The sequence below is a fragment of the Ovis canadensis genome, chromosome 1 (genome assembly GCF_042477335.2).
Source record: "Ovis canadensis isolate MfBH-ARS-UI-01 breed Bighorn chromosome 1, ARS-UI_OviCan_v2, whole genome shotgun sequence".
Classification (NCBI taxonomy): Eukaryota; Metazoa; Chordata; class Mammalia; order Artiodactyla; family Bovidae; genus Ovis; species Ovis canadensis.
In genome coordinates this window covers 85,584,996-85,610,287 of record NC_091245.1, presented here as the reverse complement: position 1 = coordinate 85,610,287, position 25,292 = coordinate 85,584,996, and the positions used below count along the sequence as shown (strand labels likewise).

Here is a 25,292-nt window from a genome sequence, read left to right as displayed (position 1 = left end):
GATGGTCTGACTCCAGAGCCTGTACCACCACACTTAATAGGGGCAAAAGGGTTTCCTTGGTGGCTCAGCGGTAAACAATCTGCCTGCCAATGCATGAGACACAGGTTCGATCCCTGAGTCGGGAGATCCCTTTGAGATGGAAATGGCAACCCACTCCAATATTCTTGCCTGGGAGATCCCATTAGACAGAGAAGCCTGGTGGGCCATAGTCCACAGTTTCACAAAGAGTCAGACATGACTTAGAAACGAAACAAAAACAACAGGGGCAAAAGGGAGATTAGGGATGTAAGACTGCATAGTTGAGCAGCTGTGATACAAAAGAGCGGTTTAAATGATTGAAGATGAACACAATTCAGAAACATTCTCCTATTCCTGCCTCCTAAAAGAGAGTCTCAAATAGATGTTGCCCAGAGAGATAGGTGTCAGAGATTGACCTTTATCTATTTTGATTCAACCTTTCCATAGAAAACGATGAAGTGCTAAGCCAGAGAGACTTGGAGGCAAGTCTCCCTTGGCAGAGCAGGCCTGTGGGTTGTCCCCAGTGGTGGAGGCAGGTTGGCTCAGAACAGCAGGGAAGCCCATTCCTTCTAAAGAGCGGGGAAGGTCAGTTTCAAGGTAATTCCGTCTGGTTGATGTCACCAGCACACTGCGCTCAGAAATACAAAATCTCCCCTATTTCATTATAGTATGGTGGGTTACCCCAGCCCTGACTCCTACTACTTGAAGGGCTGATTCCATTGGATTTCTCTTCAACATGTTATCATTGAGGGGACTTTAGACCTTGTATCTTATCATCACCACTCTTACCACTACCAAGCATGATAAGAACTCCCTCTTTGTTAACATGGGGATAACCCTTATAAATCATTAAAATATTGTCTTCCATCAAGTAATTTAAGTAAATATATTGATAATTAGTCTTTAGGTGCCTTGCTTTGTTCTATTTAATTTGACAACTGTACAGAAGAGTGATAAAAGCATCGCCCCAGACATTAGCATCTCTGGGTTCCCATCCCATCCTCACCACACAGGGGCTCGGCCAATCAGTATAATAACAGCAGGTACTTGACAGGATGGTCGTGGGACTCAACTGAGACTGTACATATGAAGTGTAATTGTGTCTGGCTTGCTCTGAACCATTTTTATCACTGTCATTATGGCAGTCACTATCAGATGGATTTGCTGTCAAATTTGGGTAGTTGCTATATGAATCTTTGAATTCCTTCAGTATAAATCAGGCTCACTTATTGGATTAAGGGGCAAAACTACAGATTCTCAATTAGACAGTCTTTCTAGGAATGATGTTAAATCATCTGGTATCATAGAAAATAGAAGTTTTAGCAGTTGCTGCTGTTGCTAACTCGCTTCAGCTGTGTCCGACTCTGTGCAACCCCATAGATGGCAGCCCACCAGGCTTCTCCGTCCCTGGGATTCAAACCCCAGCACCACCAGTGACTTTCTGGGCACCAATTTCATCTTCTGTAATAAAGGGATAATTACAAGTGTCTGAGAGAGCTGAAGGATAAACCATAACATATGAAGAAAAAGATGCCAGTGAAGAGCCTGGCACACGGTAGGTACTCAGGAAACGTTGATCCCTTTCCCCTGATGAACCGTAAAATGCTTAGGGACCAGATTATGAACTGGACGCTTTAATTTTAAATACTAAAGCTCATGTTTTCTTACGTATGATTACATTTTGAGCATTCAAATTACAGTTGGAATAAAAAGGTGTGTGTTCAGTAAGATTAATATTCAAACCCACAAACAACCTCAGAAGTTGAATTTAACAGCTCTACATTATTTTGACTAGGAAAATAGGATTATCACCCACCTCATAATCATTCAGACCTAGTCCATTAGTCACTTCATTTTTCACTAAAACTAGTTTTCTGGGATTGGTTGAGCTCTGATTAGAAATGTTATGCTCTAGCGTCTGGCAGACTTTAAAAAGTATCTTGTAAGTAATGAACCAGTCCCTAAAAAAAGGTCAAAAGGAATCCTTTCTCAAGTTAGGTGCCATCAGTTAGACAGGATTCAGGGAAATAATGACAGAAAAACAACTCTTGGAGCACTCTAGACTGGCTCTGTCAGGAAGTTCCAGAATTTCTAGGCACGGTACTGTGACAGTGACCCGGACATCCAGAGACCTCAGAGCAGAGACAGAAGGAACACAAATCACTCCCCGCCCTGTCTGCTAATGGACACTGGGGTCCGTGTTGAGCCCGGGGGTGGGGGGTAAACCCCAGAATAGTGGACCCCCCTCTGCGGGCACAGTCCTGGCCCCCTCTCCAGCTGAGCAACCCTGGGGAAAGCACACAGAACCCCTGAATCTTTATCTCTGAGAATGAATGGGTTAACCAGTTGAAAACCATTATTTCTATCTAAGCTCCATGGTTTTATGAAGTTATCCTGAACCACAGAAGAAACAAACGACTTCACAACGTATAGAGGTTTTAGAATATGCTAGTACTGAGAGGGATTGGGGGCAGGAGGAGAAGGGGACGACAGAGGATGAGATGGCTGGATGGCATCACTGACTCGATGGACGTGAGTCTGAGTAAACTCCGGGGGAGTTGGTGATGGACAGGGAGGGCTGGCGTGCTGCAATTCATGGGGTCACAAAGAGTCGGACACGACTGAGCAACTGAACTGAACTGAACTGAGTACTAACTAGGATAGTCCAATCTCTGTTCAGCTGTACGCAAAATCCTTTGCACAATCGTTTCGTGGCTGTAAGTGGCACAGGGGCACATCCTGGGTCTGCTGTATGCACCATGGTACCCTTAGTACCCGTCCACTGGCACATCCGGAAGCCGGGGAATGTTCGTGGAGGGAACAGGTCCCCAGCACTCATGTGTGCAGACCATTGGGCAGGCACTGGCCCTAGGTTCTGTGGCTGAAAAGCTAAATGTGCTTTGACTTTGACTCTAGCAGTTGAGTTCTGTGTGGGTGGCTGCGACTGAACCTCAGAAACCACGGCTCCTTGCGGGGGCACTGGAGACTGGCCAGTTCCTGGCTGCTGTCATGACACCAGCCACCTTTCTCTCCTTCTGAATTAACTGCTTGGGTCTGTGTGCTCTGGACGTCACAGCACCTGGGCTGCCCCAGCAGCACTTTTCAGTTGTTACTGCTCTGTGCCTACAGGAAGCAGAATGCACATGATCTGCATTTAGTACGTTTTCCTTCTACCAATGATAAAAAAATAAGTATCCCTACATTTGGGATCTACAGCTCCTGGAATCTTTTCAGACTTCATCTCACTGAATCTGGAGCAGCACAACCCTGAAAGGCAGGTAGGGCAACCTTCATCTATGAAACAAAAATGCACGGGAACTTGCAATTTCTCAGAATTCCTAAAACCTTTCTCCAGAGGAGTTTCTATCTACACTGTGGGCATTTGCTGACGTGGGTCAAGAGGCAGCACAACTGGGTCAAAAAAATCCTCGTACTTCTTGCTGTCAGCACATACTGATGTGTTTGAAATGTGTCAATAAATCTAATAATGTCTCAAAGTCTGATCAGCAAAGTGATTTGAATGTCCTTGCCTCTATGAGGGTAAATTTTTTTGTTTTTTTCCAATGATAATTTAGTTTTTGTCTCCTCATTTGAATATTTTTAAAAATCTCATCTCATTTAATTCTGAGAATTCAAAGTTTGGTCACATTGCATCTTTGAATCATGAAAACTCTCATTCTGGTTGAACAACTCTTCTACACAAGAGGTAGAACTAGTTTTTAAAGCAATTTGACCTATTTTAATAGTCTAATCAACCTTTTTGTCTAAGTAACAGCACAGATTAATGGTCAAGGCCTCAGCTTTAGAACTGGGCTGTCAGGCTCCACCACATACTGGCTGTATGACCCTGGGCAAGCTGCTTACACTGCTTGTTCCTCACCTTCTCTTTAGTTAAGATGGGGTAATGAAGCACCTTATTTCAGACAGTGTTCATGAGGATTAAATGGGGCAACATACAAACAGAGCTTTCATATATTTGCATTTTGGCCATTTAATATACAAAAATAAATGTTACAGGCTAAATTCAGATGTGGGAAAAAAAAAAGAAAAAACCTCTTGTATGTATGTATATTTGCCTTCGAAAGAATCATCTTAAGATAACTTTACACATTTAGTTCAGTTGCTCAGTCATGTCAGACTCTCTGTGACCCCGTGAATCAGCACGCCAGGCCTCCCTGTCCATCACCAGCTCCCGGAGTTCACTCAGACTCACGTCCATCTAGTCAGTGATGCCATCCAGCCATCTCATCCTCTGTCATCCCCTTCTCCTCTTGCCCCCAATCCCTCCCAGCATCAGAGTCTTTTCCAATGAGTCAACTCTTCGCATGAGGTGCCCAAAGTACTGGAGTTTCAGCTTCAGCATTATTCCTTCCAAAGAAATCCCAGGGCTGATCTCCTTCAGAATGGACTAGTTGGATCTCCTTGCAGTCCAAGGGACTCTCAAGAGTCTTCTCCAACACCACAGTTCAAAAGCATCAATTCTTTGGTGCTCAGCCTGCTTCACAGTCCAACTCTCACATCCATACATGACCACAGGAAAAACCATAGCCTTGACTAGACGGACCTTAGTCGGCAAAGTAATGTCTCTGCTTTTGAATATGCTATCTAGGTTGGTCATAACTTTTCTTCCAAGGACTAAGTGTCTTTTAATTTCATGGCTGCAGTCACCATCTGCAGGGATTTTGGAGCCCCCCAAAATAAAGTCTGACACTATTTCCACTGTTTCCCCATCTATTTCCCATGAAGTGATGGGATCAGATGCCATAGCAGTCCTTTAAAATTGATGACGACAAATCAAACACAGCACATGGTATATGCGTTGTCTACTTCCACGTAACAAATGAGTCCAACACTTATCCATGGAGGACAACATCTGTTTCCCCACAGTTTCTGTGGGCCAGGAATCAGGGACTATATTAGCAGGGGTTTCTGGCTCAGAGTCTCCCATAAGCCCTCGAATCAGTCACCCAGGGCTGCAGTCATCTCACAGCTCAAGTAGGGGGAGAATCAGCTTTCAAGCTCAGTCATGTGGGCCTCTCTACATGACTGACTTATAAGATGGCAGCTGGCTTTTCCCTAAACCGCACCATCCACGAGGGAGAGAGCCAGAGCACTCAAGGTGTAAGCTAGTCTCTCTATACTTAATCTCAGAAGTAACAGCCCATCACCTTGCTCTATTCTGTTCCTTAGAAAGTGAGCTACTAAACCACCTCACATTCAAGGGGAAGGAAGGGATTATAAACAGCCTGAATACCTAGACAAAGCGATCACTGGGGACCATCTTAGCAACTGGGTAAACTGAAGATCGTTTAAGCCAAGTATGAGGTTCACCTGAAGAGCATAGGTTACTTTTGGTGAAATTTAGTTGATTAAAATTTAGTTGTTTTTTTTAAAAAAAAGAGTAAAAAAATAATTTCCTGTTGATTCCTTACGTCCATTATTTGTCATGTTCCAGACTCTGCAAAGGATATAGGTGATAAGAGGAATGACTCCTCAGAGTTCCTCATTTTCTGTCCTTTCTCATTTAGGAAATACCCTTCCTGGGAGTCTGTGCTAGGAAATGATGAGAGAAGGAGTGTTTTCAGACACAAAGGAAGTGGAATCAATCTCACAGTAAAAGTGAAAGCAGCAACCCAGTAGGCAGTGGAAATATAGCTGTTGAAATTTTAAAATTATAATATCTCCAAGTGTTGGGCAAATCATCCATTCATTCAGGAAATATACATTGAGCTCCTTTGATGTATTCCACCATTCAAAGGCTTTGAGGATACAACAAACTTGCCAGTTCCTACACTTGAGAAGCTTACCTGCTTGCAGATGATGACAAGCGATAAAGAGATACATGGAATTAGGTACTGAGAGGTGTTATTGAAGGAGGAAAAAAGCAAAATAAGTGTTATTCTTCATAGGGTGGTCAAGGAAATTAGTTTTGAACAAAAACCAAATTTGAGAGAGGAAAAAAAGATGTGAATATCTATGTGCTTAGAGTTCATAGAATAGTAAGGTCCAGTATTCTTGTGGACATAATCTTACAGACAGAGGAGCCTGACAGGCTACAGTCCATGGAGTGGCAAAGAGTCAGACATGATTGAGTATGCATGCAAGGTGCAGTGGGGTTGCAGAGAGTCACAAGGAAAAGAGTAATAGGAGATCGTGTCAGAGAGCTTCTTGGGGAAGACTGGGTTGGTCTTGAGGGCCCAGTAATGAGGGAGGTGAGAGCCACTGGAGGGCTTTAAATTGGGCAATGACATGATCCCATGTATATTTCAGAAGCTCACAGAGGATGCTATAGCTTGAGACAGAGCTAAACCTGGGAAATCAACACTCTGCCATTCCTCCATTGGGCTTCCCTGGTGGCTCAGTGAAAAATAATCTGCCTGCCAAAGAAGGAGACGCAGGTTTGATCCCCAGGTTGGGAAGATCCCCTGGAGAAGGAATAGGCAACCTACTCCAGTGTTCTTGCCTAGGAAATTCCATGAACAGAGAAGCTTGGTGGGCTACAGTCCATGGGGTTGCAAAAGAGTTAGACATGACTTAGCAACTCAACAACAAATTCCTTCATTCAGTTCAGTTCAGTTGCTCAGTCGTGTCTGACTCCTTGCGACCCCATGAATCGCAGCATGCCAGGCCTCCCTGTCCATCACCAACTCCCGGAGTTCACCCAGACTCGTGTGCATCAAGTCAGTGATGCCATCCAGCCATCTCATCCTCTGTTGTCCCTTTCTCCTCCTGACCCCAATCCCTCTCAGCATCAGAGTTTTTTCCAATGAGTCAGCTCTTCACATAAGTTGGTCAAAGTATTGGAGTTTCAGCCTCAGCATCAGTCCCTCCCATGAACACCCAGGACTGGTCTCCTTTAGGATGGACTGGCTGGATCTCCTTGCAGTCCAAGGGACTCTCAAGAGTCTTCTCCAACACCACAATTCAAAAGCATCAATTCTTCGGTGCTCAGCCTTCTTCACAGTCCAACTCTCACATCCATACATGACCACCGGAAAAACCATAGACTTGACTAGACGGACCTTTGTTGGCAAAGGGCTGCTGTAACAAAAGTGCTGCACACCATGCAGCTCACACAGTAGGAGTCTCTTGTCTTTACAGTTCTAGAGGCAGAAATCCAAGATCAAAGCGTGATCAGAGCCGTGTTCCCTCAGAAGGCCCTAGAGAAGGGTCTGTTCCAGGACTCTCCAAGAGTTTAACAGTAGTTCTTTGGTTTGGGCACTAATTTCCACATGCTCCTCTCCCTATGCATGTCCAAACTTCCCTTTCATAAAGATACCAGTCATAGTGGGTTAGTGTCCAACCCTTCTGTAGTATGACCTCAACTATATTACCTATGCAAGGACCCCGTTTCCAAATAAGGTCAGAATTTGAGGTATTGGGAGGTTAGAACTACAACATATGAATTTTGGAAGGAGACAATTTAACCCCCTAACAGCTTTCTTCTTTATATTCTCAGATTCCTAAAAAAGAAACAGCTTCAGCAGAGACTGGAAGGGACAGGATGCAGCATGGGAAGAAAAAATCAGCCCTCCATGGACTGTAGCCTGCCAGGCTCCTCTGTCCATGGAAATCTCCAGGCAAGAATACTGAAGTGGGTTGCCATTACCTTCTCCAGGGGATCATCCCAAGCCAGGGATCAAACCCAGGACTCCTGGGTTGCAGGCAGAGTCTTTACCATCTGAGCCACCAGGGAAGCCCAAAGTGAACCAAAGGGAGGCCAAAAGCACACCTCTCAAACCTGTGCAGAGTCTGCATTGCTCAGGTTCAAGGGGTATAAACCAAAGACAAACTTTGTGAAAGTAGTTGCCAATAGAAACAACACTGCTTCTACACATGTATTCTTTAGCTTCTCAGGCCATCAGTCCCAAGTGAATAACTCCTTTTCTCTTCTCACCCTGGGTGTCAGGATCACATATTACCTTGCCAAGGAGAGGAGGGCTCTTAAGAAGCTTTTGTGTGATGAGCTCATCAGGAACAAGCAGCCTATTTACTTGAATGAATGAAATGCTTCTGAACCCTGTGCAAATTAGACCTGAATATATGAAGGAGGGAGGGAAAGCGTGCTGAGGTTTTGTTGAGAGGCGGGAAAGTGCCCTCAGCAGTTATTACACTTAATGTTGAGATATTGTTGCCTGGGCACTATGAAGGTGAAAATTTACATTAATGATACGTGTTGAAATGAATCTACATTAGTGTGGAAAAGTTATTTTCTTTATTTTTCTTCAGGCTGTCTACTGATACTACTCAATTTATTTTGCATTTTCCTTAAAACACTGGACAGAGTCCGCTTTTTGAGATTCTGCCTTAAAGATGATATTAAGTAGCTATCCAGGAGGATCATGAAGCAAACAGGGAATCAACCTTGGAATGATGCCTTTGCTTGCTGCCCCACTGTCTGAAGCCACTGAATAGAAAGACTCCAGTGAAAACCTGATATACTCTCTTGGGACTTCTCAGCACAGCCCAAAATACAATTAAAGTGCAAAAAGCCAAACTTGAACTTGTGATCACATAGCAAGTTATTTTTAAAACAGCAGTTTCAAAGCCCTTAAGATGTTAAAAAGTACATGCATTTTTTTCTTACAGTTCTATAATACAATGAGTAGGGAGATGAAAGAGCGCAGGAGAATAAGGAAAGCAGGTTGAGTCTTGGCTCCTTTCGCCAACAAGAGACTCTGAGTGGAATCTCTAGCTCTCTGGAGCTCAGTTTTCTCATCTGTAGGAGGAAGGCATCAAATTTCATGATATCCATGCCTACTTCCAATTAGCATTCTCTCACTATGTGCCAAGACATTTGACAAGTATTTTGCCAGGAGACCAAATTTGTAAATGGGTCAGAGAAGTGAAGCTTGAGCAAAATTGGGGTGTACAACTTTGAGTGGGAGAAGACTTCAATCAGTCTCTTTTTAATAGCCCTATTGCTTCTACCATATACCAAGTCAACCAAGTCAACCTTATCTCACCAAAATTATTGTAAGAGCCCGGTCCCCAACTGCAATGCCTCCTCCTATTTTTGCCTTCATCCAATCCTGATCACATCACCTCATTTCTGTTTTCAAATTTTAACAGCTCCCATTCATTCAATGCATGTATTGAGTACTGACCTATGTGCATGGGTGCTGTAGGTATGTGGTGGTAAAACACCACAACTCTCAGTTCTGGTGGAGCCTAACCTTTTATTGGCAAGAAAAGGGAGACAGATAAATATATATGAAAAATTCAGGAAGTGATAAATACAGCAAAGAAAATCAGAGCAGAGGAAGGAGATAGGCAAAGTGCTACTTTATACATGATAGCCACGGAAGGCCCCTCTGGAGACTATCTGAACACAGACCTGAAGAAGCGAGAGAGGAAGCCAGTGAATATCAGGGCAATGCATGGCAGGCAGCGAGAAGAGCCAGTGCAGAATCCTGGGGTGGGATGTGCTTTATTTGGCAGGTGGATCTGTTTATAGAGTAAAGTGAGCAGATGAGAGCAGATGAGAGCGAAAGCTAATCTTGAACCAGATCACCTGCGACCTTGTGGATAATGTAAAGAACTTTAGATTTTATTTTTTCAAAAATCCATTGAAGAGATTGGAGCAGCAAAGTGGCATTCTGAAGAATCATTCTGGCTTATTGGTGGAAATTTTACTAAAGAGACAAAAGTAGATGTAGAGAGACCAGAGAGATCATAAAAGCATGATCATATAACCCAGATGAGAAACAATGGTAGCTCATACTGGGATGATGTCACAGGATGTGTAAGAAAGTACTGAGATCTTGGATATATTTTGAAGTCACTGCTAGCCTTATGTACAGTGTGAATGTGGAATGATGAGAAAACCAGAATCATTAGGACTGAGGTCAACATTTTGGTTTAAATGGTGTTCAATCAAGTGCATGGTGCCATGCATACATGGTGAAGGGTGAGCAGCTGATTTGGGAAGGGAGATGAGAAGTCAGCTGCTCACTTGTACACACATAAAGTCTAAAATGCCTATTCGTCACCTAAGCATAGACACCAGGTAAGAAGTTGGGTATGAGTCTGCGGTTTGAGAAGTTAGGAGAGGATAAAAATATCTGGAAATGAGCAGCATATTTGAAGTCACTGGACTTAATAAGATCATTTTAGCAAATGAATGTAGGAGAAGCAAGTCAATGACTGAGCCCTGGGGCACTCCAGCATTTATAGGTTGGGTAGAAGACCCTAGCATTGGAGACAAGTCACAAGAGCCCATTCACAGACTTTTTCCACAACTACTCATGTACCTGCATCTGCACCAACATCCTTCCCTCTTGATATTACATGAACTATCCATGCTCCTGTCCAAACCCCACCAGTTCACTTACACATAGAATCCCATTCCTCTCCTGTCCTCAAAGACATCACTCCAGTGATTATCTCTCTCCATTCAGAAAATTCAGGTTTCATTTCTTTATCAGACCCTTCCCATCAAGATATAAATTTCTTAAAAAAAAATAAAGCTCCTTTGCACCCCATATCTCCCTTTAGCTACTGTCCATTTTATGTCTCCTCTAAAGCAACGTTCCTCAAAACAGTTAAAGTTGCTACCATTAATTCTTCTTCCAGTGTCTCTTGAACCTACTCCAGTCTGATCTTTGACCTCAAGACTCCACCAAAACTTCCTCTAAAATCTTCCACATTACTAGGAAACCAAACCCAACAATACATTAAAAGGATCACATGTCATGATCAAGTGGGATTTATCTTAGGGCTTACCTTAGGGCTGTAAGGACATTTCAATATCTCATTATCAGAGAAATGCAAATCAAGACCACAATGAGGTACCACTTCACACCAGTCAGAATGGCTGCAATCCAAAAGTCCACAAGCTGGAGAGGGTGTGGAGAAAAGGGAACCCTCTTACACTGTTGGTGGGAATGCAAACTAGTACAGCCACTATGGAGAACAGTGTGGAGATTCCTTAAAAAACCACAAATAGAACTGCCTTATGACCCAGCAATCCAACTGCTGGGCATACACACCAAGGAAACCAGAATTGAAAGAGACACGTGTACCCCAATGTTCATCGCAGCACTGTTTATAATAGCCAGGACATGGAAACAACCTAGATGTCCATCAGCAGATGAATGGATAAGAAAGCTGTGGTACATATACACAATGGAGTATTACTCAGCCATTAAAAAGAATACATTTGAATCCGTTCTGATGAGGTGGATGAAACTGGAGCCGATTATACAGAGTGAAGTAAGCCAGAAAGGAAAACACCAATACAGTATACTAACACATATATATGGAATTTAGAAAGATGGTGATGATAACCCTGTATGCGAAACAGCAAAAGAGACACAGATGTAAAGAACAGACTTTTGGACTCAGAGGGAGAGGGAGAGGGTGGGATGATTTGGGAGAATGGCATTGAAACATGTATAATATCATGTAAGAAACAAATCGCTAGTCTAGGTTCGATACAGGATACAGGATGCTTGGGGCTGGTGCACTGGGATGACCCAGAGAGATGATATGGGGAGGGAGGTGGGAGGGGGGTTCAGGGTTGGGAACTCATGTATACCTGTGGTAGATTCATGTCAATGTATGGCAAAACCAATACAGTACTGTAAAGTAAAATAAAGTAAAAATAAAAATTTAAAAAAAAAAACGTAAAAAAAAATTCCATCACCCATTTATGATAAAAACTCCAGAAAGTGGGCATGGAGAGAGCCTACTTCAATGTAATAAAGGCCATATATGACAAACCCATGGCTAACATCATATTCAGTGGCGAAAGCATATCCTCTAAGATCAGGAACAAGACAAGAATGTCCATTCTCACCATGTTTATTCAACACAGTTTTGGAAGTCATAGCTACAGCAATAAGAGAAGAAAAAATAAAATGAATCCAAACTGGAAAAGGAGTAAAACTGTCACTGTTTGCAGGTAACATGATACTATACGTAGAAAATCCTGAAGCAAGTAGAGCTTATTAATGAATCTGATAAAGTTGCAGGCTGCAAAATTAATACTCAAATCTCTTGCATACTATACAATAAACCAACCTAAAAGACTTTATAGAAATAACACCAAAAAAAAAAAAAAGGAAAAAAAATGTCCTTTTCATCATAGGAGACTGGAATGCAAAAGTAGGAAATCAAGAGATAACTGGAGTAACAGGCAAGTTTGGCCTTGGAGTACAAAATGAAGCAGGACAATGGCTATCACAGTTTTACCAAGAGAATGCACTGGGCACAGCAAACACCCTCTTCCAACAACATAAGAGACAACTCTACACATGGACATCACCACATGGTCAATACTGAAATCAGATTGATTATATTCTTTGCAGCCAAAGATGGAGAAGCTCTATACAGTCAGCAAAAGCAGGCCTGGGTTTTTGATCTGACTGCGGCTCAGATCATGAACTCCTTATTGCAAAATTCGGACTTAAATTGAAGAAAGTAAGGAAAACCACTAGACCATTCAGGTATGATCTAAATCAAATCCCTTACGATTGTACAATGGAAATGACAAATAGATTCAAGGGATTAAATCTGATAGACAGAGTGCCTGAAGAACTATGGACAGAGGGTCATAGCATATTATGGGAGGCAGTGATCAAAACCATCTCCAAGAAAAAGAAATGCAAAAGGCAAAATGGTCATCTGAGGAGGCCTTACAAATAGCTAAGAAAAGAAATTAAGCAAAAGGCAAAGGACAAAATGAATATACACCCAGCTGAACGCAGAGTTCCAAAGAATAGCATGGAGAGATAAGAAAGTCTTAAGGGAACAACGTAAAGAAATAGACGAAAACAATAGAATGGGAAAGACCAGAGATCTCATCAAGAAAATTAATGGTACCAAGGGAACATTTCATGAGAAGATGAGCAGAATAAAGGACAGGAATGGCAAGGTCCTAATAGAAGCAGAAGATATTAACAAGAGGGGCAAGAATACACAGAAGAACTCTACAAAAGTGTCTAATGACTTGGAAAACCATGATGGTGTGGTCAGCCATCTAGAGCCAGACATCCTATAGTGTGAAGTCAAGTGGGCCTTAGAATGCATTACTATGAGCAGAGATAGTGGAGGTGATGGAATTCCAGCTAAGCTATTTCAAATCCTAAAAGATGATGCTGTGAAAACGCTGCACTCATTATGCCAGCAAATTTGGAAAACTCAATAGTGGCCATAGGACTGGAAAAGGTCAGTTTTCATTTTAATCCCAAAGAAGGGCAATGCCAAAGAATTTTATTTTTTTTTTACACTTCATAAATGTTTTTTTAATAAAACAATGGATAATGAATTACACTGTTTTGGATACACTGAACTGAACTGAAACATTTTTGAATTAAATAGACACTTATTTTCACCTATTAGACAGAAAGTATTCTTATTTTTTTTTTTAACTGGACTTTTTTATTTTTATTTTTTTATTTTTTTAATTTTAAAATCTTTAATTCTTACATGCATTCCCAAACATGAACCCCCCTCCCACCTCTCTTCCCATAACATCTCTCTGGGTCATCCCCATGCACCAGCCCCAAGCATGCTGTATCCTGCGTCAGACATAGACTGGCAATTCAATTCTTACATGATAGTATACATGTTAGAATGCCATTCTCCCAAATCATCCCACCCTCTCCCTCTCCCTCTGAGTCCAAAAGTCCGTTATACACATCTGTGTCTCTTTTGCTGTCTTGCATACAGGGTCGTCATTGCCATCTTCCTAAATTCCATATATATGTGTTAGTATACTGTATTGGTGTTTTTCTTTCTGGCTTACTTCACTCTGTATAATCGGCTCCAGTTTCATCCATCTCATCAGAACTGATTCAAATGAATTCTTTTTAACGGCTGAGTAATACTCCATTGTGTATACGTACCACAGCTTTCTTATCCATTCATCTGCTGATGGACATCTAGGTTGTTTCCATGTCCTGGCTATTATAAACAGTGCTGCGATGAACATTGGGGTACATGTGTCTCTTTCGATTCTGGTTTCCTCAGTGTGTATGCCCAGCAGTGGGATTGCTGGGTCATAAGGTAGTTCTATTTGCAATTTTTTAAGGAATCTCCGCACTGTTCTCCATAGTGGCTGTACTAGTTTGCATTCCAACCAACAGTGTAGGAGGGTTCCCTTTTCTCCACACCCTCTCCAGCATTTATTGCTTGCAGATTTTTGGATCGCAGACATTCTGACTGGTGTGAAGTGGTACCTCATTGTGGTTTTGATTTGCATTTCTCTAATAAGGAGTGATATTGAGCATCTTTTCTTGTGTTTGTTAGCCATCCGTATGTCTTCTTTGGAGAAATGTCTATTTAGTTCTTTGGCCCATTTTTTGATTGGGTCGTTTATTTTTCTGGAATTGAGCTGCATAAGTTGTTTGTATATTTTTGAGATTAGTTGTTTGTCAGTTGGTAACGGGATCATACTTATCAATAATTACCTTAAACGTAAATGGGTTGAACTCCGCAACCAAAAGACAAAGACTGACCAAATGGATACAAAAACAAGACCCCTCTATATGCTGCTTGCAAGAGACCCACCTCAAAACAAGGGACACATACAGACTGAAAGTGAAGGGCTGGAAAAAGATATACCACGCAAATAGAGACCAAAAGAAAGCAGGAGTGGCAATACTCCTATCCGATAAAATAGACTTTAAAACAAAGGCTGTGAAAAGAGACAAAGAAGGCCACTACATAATGATCAAAGGGTCAATCCAAGAAGAAGATAGAACAATTATAAATATATATGCACCCAATATAGGAGCACCGCAATATGTAAGACAAATGCTAACAAGTATGAAAGGGGAAACCAACAATAACACAATAATAGTGGGAGACTTTAATACCCCACTCACACCTATGGACAGATCAACTAAACAGAAAATTAACAAAGAAACGCAAACTTTAAATGATACATTAGATCAGTTAGACCTAATTGATATCTATAGGACCTTTCACCCCAAAACAATGAATTTCACCTTTTTTTCAAGTGCTCATGGAACCTTCTCCAGGATAGATCACATCCTGGGCCATAAATCTAAACTTGATAAATTCAAAAAAATCGAAATCATTCCAAGCATCTTTTCTGACCATAATGCATTAAGATTAGATCTCAACTACAGGAGAAAAACTATTAAAAATTCCAACATATGGAGGTTGAACAACACACTTCTGAATAACCAACAAATCACAGAAGAAATCAAAAAAGAAATTAAAATATGCATAGAAACTAATGAAAATGAAAACACAACAACCCAAAACCTGTGGGACACTATAAAAGCGGTGCTAAGAGGAAAGTTCATAGCAATACAGGCATACCTCAAGAAACAAGAAAAAAGTCAAATAAATAACCTAACTCTACAACTAAAGCAACTAGAAAAGGAAGAATTGGAGAACCCCAGAGTTAGTAGGAGGAAAGAAATCTTAAAAATTAGGGCAGAAATGAATGCAAAAGAAACAAAAGAGACCATAGCAAAAATCAACAAAGCCAAAAGCTGGTTCTTTGAAAGGATAAATAAAATTGACAAACCATTAGCCAGACTCATCAAGAAGCAAAGAGAGAAAAATCAAATCAATAAAATTAGAAATGAAAATGGAGAGATCACAACAGACAACACAGAAATACAAAGGATCATAAGAGTACTATCACCAGTTGTATGCCAATAAAATGGACAACGTGGAAGAAATGGACAAATTCTTAGAAAAGTACAATTTTCCAAAACTGAACCAGGAAGAAATAGAAAGTCTTAACAGACCCATCATAAGCACGGAAATTGAAACTGTAATCAGAAATCTTCCAGCAAACAAAAGCCCAGGTCCAGACGGCTTCACAGCTGAATTCTACCAAAAATTTCGAGAAGAGCTAACACCTATCCTACTCAAACTCTTCCAGAAAATTGCAGAGGAAGGTAAACTTCCAAACTCATTCTATGAGGCCACCATCACCCTAATACCAAAACCTGACAAAGATGTCACCAAAAAAGAAAACTACAGGCCAATATCACTGATGAACATAGATGCAAAAATCCTCAACAAAATTCTAGCAATCAGAATCCAACAACACATTAAAAAGATCATACACCATGACTAAGTGGGCTTTATCCCAGGGATGCAAGGATTCTTCAATATCCGCAAATCAATCAATGTAATTCACCACATTAACAAATTGAAAAATAAAAACCATATGATTATCTCAATAGATGCAGAGAAGGCCTTTGACAAAATTCAACATCCATTTATGATAAAAACTCTCCAGAAAGCAGGAATAGAAGGAACATACCTCAACATAATAAAAGCTATATATGACAAACCCACAGCAAACATTATCCTCAATGGTGAAAAATTGAAAGCATTTCCCCTAAAGTCAGGAACAAGACAAGGGTGTCCACTTTCTCCGCTACTATTCAACATAGTTCTGGAAGTTTGGGCCACAGCAATCAGAGCAAAAAAAGAAATACAAGGAATCCAAATTGGAAAAGAAGAAGTAAAACTCTGTTTGCAGATGACATGATCCTCTACATGGAAAACCCAAAAGACTCCACCAGAAAATTACTAGAGCTCATCAATGAATATAGTAAAGTTGCAGGATATAAAATCAACACACAGAAATCTCTTGCATTCCTATACACTAATAATGAGAAAGTAGAAAACGAAATTAAGGAAACAATTCCATTCACCATTGCAACAAAAAGAATAAAATACTTAGGAATATATCTACCTAAAGAAACTAAAGACCTATATATAGAAAACTATAAAACACTGATGAAAGAAATCAAAGAGGACACTAATAGATGGAGAAATATACCATGTTCATGGATCGGAAGAATCAATATAGTGAAAATGAATATACTACCCAAAGCAATTTACAAATTCAATGCAATCCCTATCAAGCTACCAGCCATATTTTTCACAGAACTAGAACAAATAATTTCAAGATTTGTATGGAAATACAAAAAACCTCGAATTGCCAAAGCAATCTTGAGAAATAAGAATGGAACTGGAGGAATCAACTTGCCTGACTTCAGGCTCTACTACAAAGCCACAGTCATCAAAACAGTATGGTACTGGCACAAAGACAGACATATAGATCAATGGAACAAAATAGAAAGCCCAGAGATAAATCCACACACATATGGACACCTTATCTTTGACAAAGGAGGCAAGAATATACAGTGGAGTAAAGACAATCTCTTTAACAAGTGGTGCTGGGAAAACTGGTCAACCACTTGTAAAAGAATGAAACTAGATCACTTTCTAACACCCCACACAAAAATAAACTCAAAATGGATTAAAGATCTAAATGTAAGACCAGAAACTATAAAACTCCTAGAGGAGAACATAGGCAAAACACTCTCCGACATAAATTACAGCAGGATCCTCTATGATCCACCTCTTAGAATTCTGGAAATAAAAGCAAAAATAAACAAATGGGATCTAATTAAAATTAAAAGCTTCTGCACAACAAAGGAAAATATAAGCAAGGTGAAAAGACAGCCTTCTGAATGGAAGAATTTTAAACTATTGCACAATTGCACTCATTTCAGTTGCTAGCAAGGTAATAATCAAAATCCCTCAAGTGAAGCTTCAACAGTACATGAACCAAGAATTTCCAGAGGTACAAGCTGGATTTAGAATAGGCAAACGTACCAGAGATCAAATTGCCAACACCCACTGGATCATAGAAAAAGCAAGGGAATTCCAGGAAAACACTGACTTCTGCCTCATTGACTACATTAAAATCTTTGTATGAATCATAACAAACTGAGGAAAATTCTTCGAGAGACAGGAATACCAGACCACCTTACCTGCCTCCTAAGATACCTATATGCAGGTCAAGAAGCAACTATTACAGTGAGACATGGAACAGACTGGTTCCAAATAGGGAAAGGAGTATGTCCACCCCAAGGCTGTATACTGTCACCCTGCTTATTTAACTTACATGCAGAGTATATCATGTGAAATATCGAGCTGGATGACTAACAAGCTGAAATCAAGATTGCCAAGAGAAATAGCAATAACTTCAGGTATGCAGATGACACCACCCTTACGGCAGAAAGCAAATAAGAACTAAAGAGCCTCTTGATGAAATTGAAAGAGGAGAGTGAAAAAGTTGGCTTAAAACTTAACATTCAGAAAACTTAAGATCATGGCATCTGGTCCCATCACTTCATGGCAAATAGATGGGGAAACAATGGAAACAGTGACAGACTATATTCTTGGGCTCCAAAATCACTGCAGATGGTGACTGCAGCCATGAAATTAAAAGACAGTTGCTCCTGGGAAGAAAAGCTATGACCAACCTAAATAGTATATTCAAAAGCAGAGACATTACTTTACCAACTAAGGTCTTATCCATTTGTCTGCTGATGGACATCTAGGTTGCTTCCATGTCCTGGCTATTATAAACAGTGCCATGATGAACATTGGGGTACACGTGTCTCTTTCAATTCTAGTTTCCTTGGTGTGTATGTCCAGCAGTGGGATTGCTGGGTCATATGGCAGTTTTAATTGTAGTTTTTAAAGGAATCTCCACACTGTTCTCCATAGTGGCTATACTAGTTTGCATTCCCACCAACAGTGTAAGAGGGCTCCCTTTTCTCCACACCCTCTCCAGCATTTATTGCTTGTGGACTTTTGGATTGCAGCCATTTTGACTGGTGTGAAATGGTACCTCATTATGGTCTTGATTTGCATTTCTCTGATAATGAGATATTGAAATTAAAAGACGTTTGCTCCTTGGAAGAAAAACTATGACAAACCTAGCCAGAGTATTAAAAAACAGAGAGTAAAATACCTAAGAATATACCTACTAAGGAGGCAAAAGACCTGTACTCCAACAACTGTAACACTGATGAAAGAAATCTGATATGAAACAAATGGCAAGATATGCCCCATTCTTGGATTGGAAGACTACTGTCAAAATGACTATACTACCCAAGGAAATCTATAAATTCAACGCAATCTCTGTCGAGCTACCAATGGCATTTTTCACAGAACTAGAACAAAAAAAAATTTTAATTTGTATAGAAACACAAATGACCCTGAAATATCCAAAGCAATTTGAGAAAGAAAAATGGAGCGGGAGGAATCAGGCTCCCTGATTTCAGATTATACTACAAAGCTACAGTCATCAAAGTGGTATGGTAGTGGCACAAAATCAGAAATATAGATCAATGGAACAGAAAGCCCAGAAACAAGCCTGCACACGTGTTCAATTAATCTATGACAAAAGGAGCAACAATATATAATGGAGAAAAGGCAGTCTCTTCACTAAATAGTGCTGAGATAATTGAACAGCTACTTGTAAAAACAAAAAAATGGAACTGGAACACTCCTCAGCACCATATACAAAATTAAACTCAAAATGGAATTCAGATCTAAATATAAAACTGGATACTGTAAAACTCTTAAAGGAAACAGGCAAAACACTCTTTGACATAAATTGCCAGCAACATCTTTTTCAGTCATCTCCTAGAATAATGGAAATACAAACAAAAGCAAGTAAGTAGGACCTAATTAAAATTTTAAATATTTCACACAGCAAAGGAACCATAAACAAAATGACAACCTACAGAATCAAGGAGAATATTTCTAAATGATGTGACTGACAAGTGCTTAGTCTCCAAAATATACAAGTAGCTCAGCTTAATATATTAAAAAAAACATGGACAGAAGACATAAACAGACATTTAGCCAAAGAAGACATACACAGGTGGCCAAAAGCCACATGAAAAGATGCTGAGCACTGCTAATTATTAGAGAAATGCAAATCAAAACTACAATGAGATATCACCTCACAGCAGTCAGAATAGCCAACAGCAAAAATCATAAATAAATACTGGAGAGGATGCAGAGAGGAAAGAGGAATAAATTAGGAGTTTGAGATAAAAATATACATACTACTATATATAAGATAAATAATCAACAAAGACCTACTGTATAGTACAAGTAATTATACTCAACATCTTATAATAAGCTGAAATGGAAGAGAATGTAAAAAGTTTCTATATATATATATATATATATATAACTGAATCACTTTTCTGTATATCTGAAACTAACATTGTAAATCAACTATATTTCAATAAAAAGTAAAATAAAATCTACAAATACCTCAATATCAAAAAAGCAAACAACCCAGTCAAAAAACAGGCAGAAGATCTAAACAGACATTTCTCTGAAGAACACATGCAGATAACCAAAAGACACATGAAAAGATGCTCAATGTCACTAATTATTATAGAAATGCAAATCAAAACTACCATGAGGTGTCACCTGACACAGTCAGAATGGCCAACATCAAAAAATCTATAAATAATGAATGTTGGAGAGGGTGTGGGGAAAAGGGAAAATTCCTATACTGTTGGTGGGAATGTAAATTGGTATAGTCACTATGGAGAATAGCACAGAGTTCCTTAAAAAGCTAAAAATAGAACTATTATATGATCCAGAGTAAAACATAATTCAAAAGGACATATGAACCCTAATGTTCATAGGAGCATTATTTACAATAGCCAAGATATGGAAGTAACTTAAGTGCTCATCTCATCGACAAATGAAAGGATAAAGAAAATGTGGTACCTATATACAAAGGAACATTACTCAGCCATAAAAAGAATGAAATAATGCTATTTGCAACAACAAATTATCTTATTAGAGATTACCATACTAAGCCAAGCCAGACAGAGAGAGACAAATATCATGTTATCACTTATATGTGGAATCAAAAAAATGGTACAAATGAACCTATGTACAAAACAGAAATACATTCAAAAACATAGAAAACAAACTTATGGTTACAAAATGGGAGGTGGCAAGAGGGATAAACTAGGAGTTTGAGACTAAAGTATACACACTCCAATATATAAAACAGATGACCAACAAGGACCTATTATATAACACAGGGAACTATACTCAGTATTTTATAATAACATGTAATGGGAGAGAATGTAAAAAAATTTTAAGAGTATAATTCATTCAATAAGTACTTACTTAGTGTCTACTCTCCACTTACATCGTCCATGCCACTAGAGATACGGCAGTGAACAATCCAAAGCCCTTGCTATCATGGAGCATGGCATGGCACATCCTAGTAGATAGACAAGCCATGGAAGCCAGGTGAAGAAAATGTTTCAGAGTGGAGGTGATCAGCTGTACAAGTAACGCTGAGTGATCGAGTGAGACTGTGAATTAACTACCAGACTTGGTTTAGATTCAGGCTTCAATTAGGTGCTGGGTGGTAACCCTGACGTCGTAAGTTTTAGTGAAGGGTTAAGTTAAAATTTACAAGTGTCCTCAACTCCTCTCAGGATATTGTGAAATATCTTTCTCCGTTTTCTGAAGAATTGTCTTGAACTTTTTTCTAGCTCTCAGGTTAGATATCATTCTTTAGCAAAGCATTTTCTGAGAATTTACATTTTCTTCCTCTGTCATTTTCTCTCATGGGCTCATTTTCCATTATTACACTATCATGTTTATAATTATGGATTTAGGTGTTTGAAATTCACTTATATATTCCACTATTCAAGTTCATTAAGGCTGTTTTAAACCCTGCAAAATGAATACCTAGAGTGTCACTGGCACAATAAAGTTCTTGCTTGAATTAATGAACAAAGAATGATTAATTAGTCTTTTCCTCTGGGACTGTGGTGGACTGTGCCATATCAATTTGGTTAAATGGAACTGCATTTCCCAGAATGCCATTCCCTTTGTCTCCCTGGAGTAAAATTTGCAAAACAAGAACTAGCACAAGATTTGGAAAGGAAAAGAAAAGCAATAGGCATTACTTGAAGAAGGTCTCACAATCAAAGACAGCAAGTCTTCTACATGACTTGAAGAAACTTCAAGTTGTGAACTTTCAAAGATGCTATCATCAGCATGAGTGAAATTGCAACCCAACCTCTGTCTTTTATTGCCGACAATCCTTAAGTTCTACAGTCTCCCACCTCTCCTAGTCAGTAACTCTTCCTGCCTTTTCATTCAATGCCAGTTCCTGTATGCCAACTATTCTACTGTACTACCATATTTTCCAAAGTTCTGTACTATAAGATTAAAATGCTTTATTTTTGTGTTTAAGATATCTGTTGACAGAGGAAGGGATAAGGATGTGGTACATACATACAGGGCAACATTCGGTTCAGTTCTCAGTCGTGTCCGACTCTTTGAGACCCTATCGACTGCAGCACACCAAGCTTCCCTGTCCATCACCAACACCTGGAGCTTGCTCAAACTCATGTCCATTGAGTCAGTGATGCCATCCAACCATCTCATCCTCTGTCATCCCCTTCTTCTCCTGCATTCAATCGTTCCCAGCATCAGGGTCTTTTCCAGTGAGTCAGTTTTTCACATCAGATGGCCAAAGTATTGGAGTTTCAGCTTTAGCATCAGTCCTTCCAATGAATATTCAAGATGGATTTCCTTTAGGATTGACTGTTTGAATCTCCTTGCAGTCCAAGGGACTCTCAAGAGTCTTCTCCAACACCACAATTCAAAAGCATCAATTCTTCAGTGTTCAGCCTTCTTTATGGTCCAACTCTCACACCCATACATGACTACTGGAAAAAGTAGACAGACCCAGCAGTTCAGTCTGTCAAGTAGTTGACTAGACAGACCTCTGTTGGCAAAGGAATGTCTCTGCTTTTTACTATGCTGTCTAGGTTGGTCATAGCTTTTCTTCCAAGGAGCAAGCATCTTTTAATTTCCTGGCTACAATCACCATCTGCAGTGATTCTGGAGCCCAAGAAAATAAAGTCTGTCACTGTCTCTATTGTTTCCCCATCTATTTGCCATGAAGTAATGGGAATGGAATGAAAACTGACCTTTTCCAGTCCCATGGCCACTTCTGAGTTTTCCAAATTTGCTGGCATATTGAGTGCAGCACTTTCACAGCATCGTCTTTTAGGATTTGAAATAGCTCAACTGGAATTCCATCACCTCCACTAGCTTTGTTCATAGCAATGATTCCTAAGGCCCACTTGACTTTGCACTCTAGGATGTCTGGCTCTAGGTGAGTGATCACACCATCGTGTTTATCTGGGTCATGAAGACCTTTTTTGTACAGTCCTTCTGTGTATTTCTGCCACCTCTTGATATCTTCTGCTTCTGTTAGGTCCATACCATTTCTGTCCTTTATTGAGTCCATCTTTGCATGAAATGTTCCCTTGACATCTCTAATTTTCTTGAAGAGATCTCTAGTCTTTCCCATTCTATTACTTTCCTTTATTTCTTTGCACTGATCCCTGAGGAAGGCTTTCTTATCTCTCCTTGCTATTCTTTGCATTCAAATGGGTATATTTTTCCTTTTCTCCTTTGCTTTTCACTTCTCTCCTTTTCACAGCTATTTGTAAGCCCTCCTCAGACAGCCATTTTGCTTTTTTGCATTTCTTTTTCTTGGGGATTGTCTTGCTCCCTGTCTCCTGTACAATGTCATGAACTCCATCCATAGTTCATCAGGCACTCTATCAGATCTAGTCCCTTAAATTTATTTCTCACTTCCACTGTATAATTGTAAGGGATTTGATTTAGGTCATACCTGAATGGTCTAGTGGTTTTCCCTACTTTCTTCAATTTAAGTCTGAATTTGGCAATAAGGAGCTCATTATCTGAGCCACAGTCAGCTCCCGGTCTTGTTTTTGCTGACTGTATAGAATTTCTCCATCTTTGGCTGCAAAGAAGATAATCAATCTGATTTCGGTGTTGGCCATCTGGTGATGTCCATGTGTAGAGTCTTCTCTTGTGTTGTGGGAAGAGGGTGTTTGCTATGCGTTCTCTTGGCAAAACCATTAGCCCTGCTTCATTCTGTACTCCAAAGCCAAATTTGCCTGTTACTCCAAGTGTTTATTGACTTCCTACTTTTGCATTCCAGTCCCCTATAATGAAAAGGGCATCTTTTTTGGGTGTTAGTTCTAAAAGGTCTCTTAGGTCTTCATAGCACCATTCAACTTCAGCTTCTTCAGTGTTACTGGTCTGGGCATAGACTTGGATTACCGTGATATTGAATGGTTTACCTTGAAAATGAACAGAGATCATTCTGTCGTTTTTGAGATTACATCCTAGTACTGCACTTCAGACTCTTTTGTTGACCATGAGGGCTACTCCATTTCTTCTAAGGCATTCTTGCCGACAGTGGTAGATATAATGGTCATCTGAGTTAAATTCACCCATTCCAGTCTATTTTAGTTTGCTGATTCCTAGAATGTCAACGTTCACTCTTGCCATCTCCTGTTTGACCACTTCCAATTTACCTTGATTCATGAACCTAGCATTCCAGGTTCCTATGCAATATTTTTCTTTACAGCATCTGAACTGAATTGTAGTAGGTTTATAGTACTTTTCACACAAACAATACATAAAAAAAGAAAAAGGAAAACTTTTTAAATGTATTTTTTTAATTGGAGAAAAACTGCCAATTTGTTCACTTATAGAAACATTGAACAATTAAAGAAATATTGTCCTTTACAGCACTGGAGAATGCACTGGCAACCCACTTCAGTATTCTTGCCTTGAGAATCCCGTGAACAGTATGAAAAGGAAGAAAGACATGATGCTGAAAGATCAACTCCCCAGGTTGGTAGGTTCCCAGTGTGCTACTAGAGAAGAGTGGAGAAATAACACCAGAAGGAATGAAGAGATGGAGCCAAAGCAACACCCAGCTGTGGATGTGATTGGTGATGGAAGTAACGTTTGATATTGTAAAGAACAACACTGCATAGGAACCTGGAATGGAATATTACTCAGCAATTAAAAAAAGTATGAATTTGAGTCAGTTGTAGTGAGGTGGATGAACCGAGAGTCTGTTACACAGAGTGAAGTAAGTCAGAAAGAGAAAAACATACATCGTATATTAACACATATATATGGAATCTGGAAAACTAGTACTGAAGAGCCAATTTCATGGAAGGAATGAAGATGCAGATACAGAGAATGGACTTGTGGAAAGTTGGGGGGGAGAGAGAGGGACAAACAGAAAGTAGCATCAACATATACACACTACCATGTGTGAAACAGCGGTGAGAAGTTGCTATGTAACACAGGAGCCTAGCCTGGTGCCCTTGATGACCTAATGGGACAGGATTGGGGGCAGGAGGGAGGCGATATATGTATAATTATGGCTGATTTGCACTGTTGTATGGGAGAAACCAATACCCCATTGTAAAACAATTTTCCTCCAATTAAACAATAAATTTTAAAAGTTTTATTTTTTGCTTTTTTATGCATTATTTGTTTGAAAAGTATTATAAACCTATTACAGTTCAGTACTATACATAGCTGATTGTCTTAGCTGGGTACCTAGGCTAACT

General features: G+C 39.9%; 1 long non-coding RNA gene across 1 annotated transcript; it reads left to right on the top strand.

The window, feature by feature from the left end:
* Positions 1–1,398: 1,398 nt before the first annotated feature.
* Positions 1,399–24,637, top strand: LOC138445388 (uncharacterized). The gene is made up of 3 exons (XR_011258848.1): positions 1,399–1,573; positions 7,478–7,612; positions 24,454–24,637. It is a non-coding gene; the product is annotated as an uncharacterized lncRNA (long non-coding RNA).
* Positions 24,638–25,292: the final 655 nt, after the last annotated feature.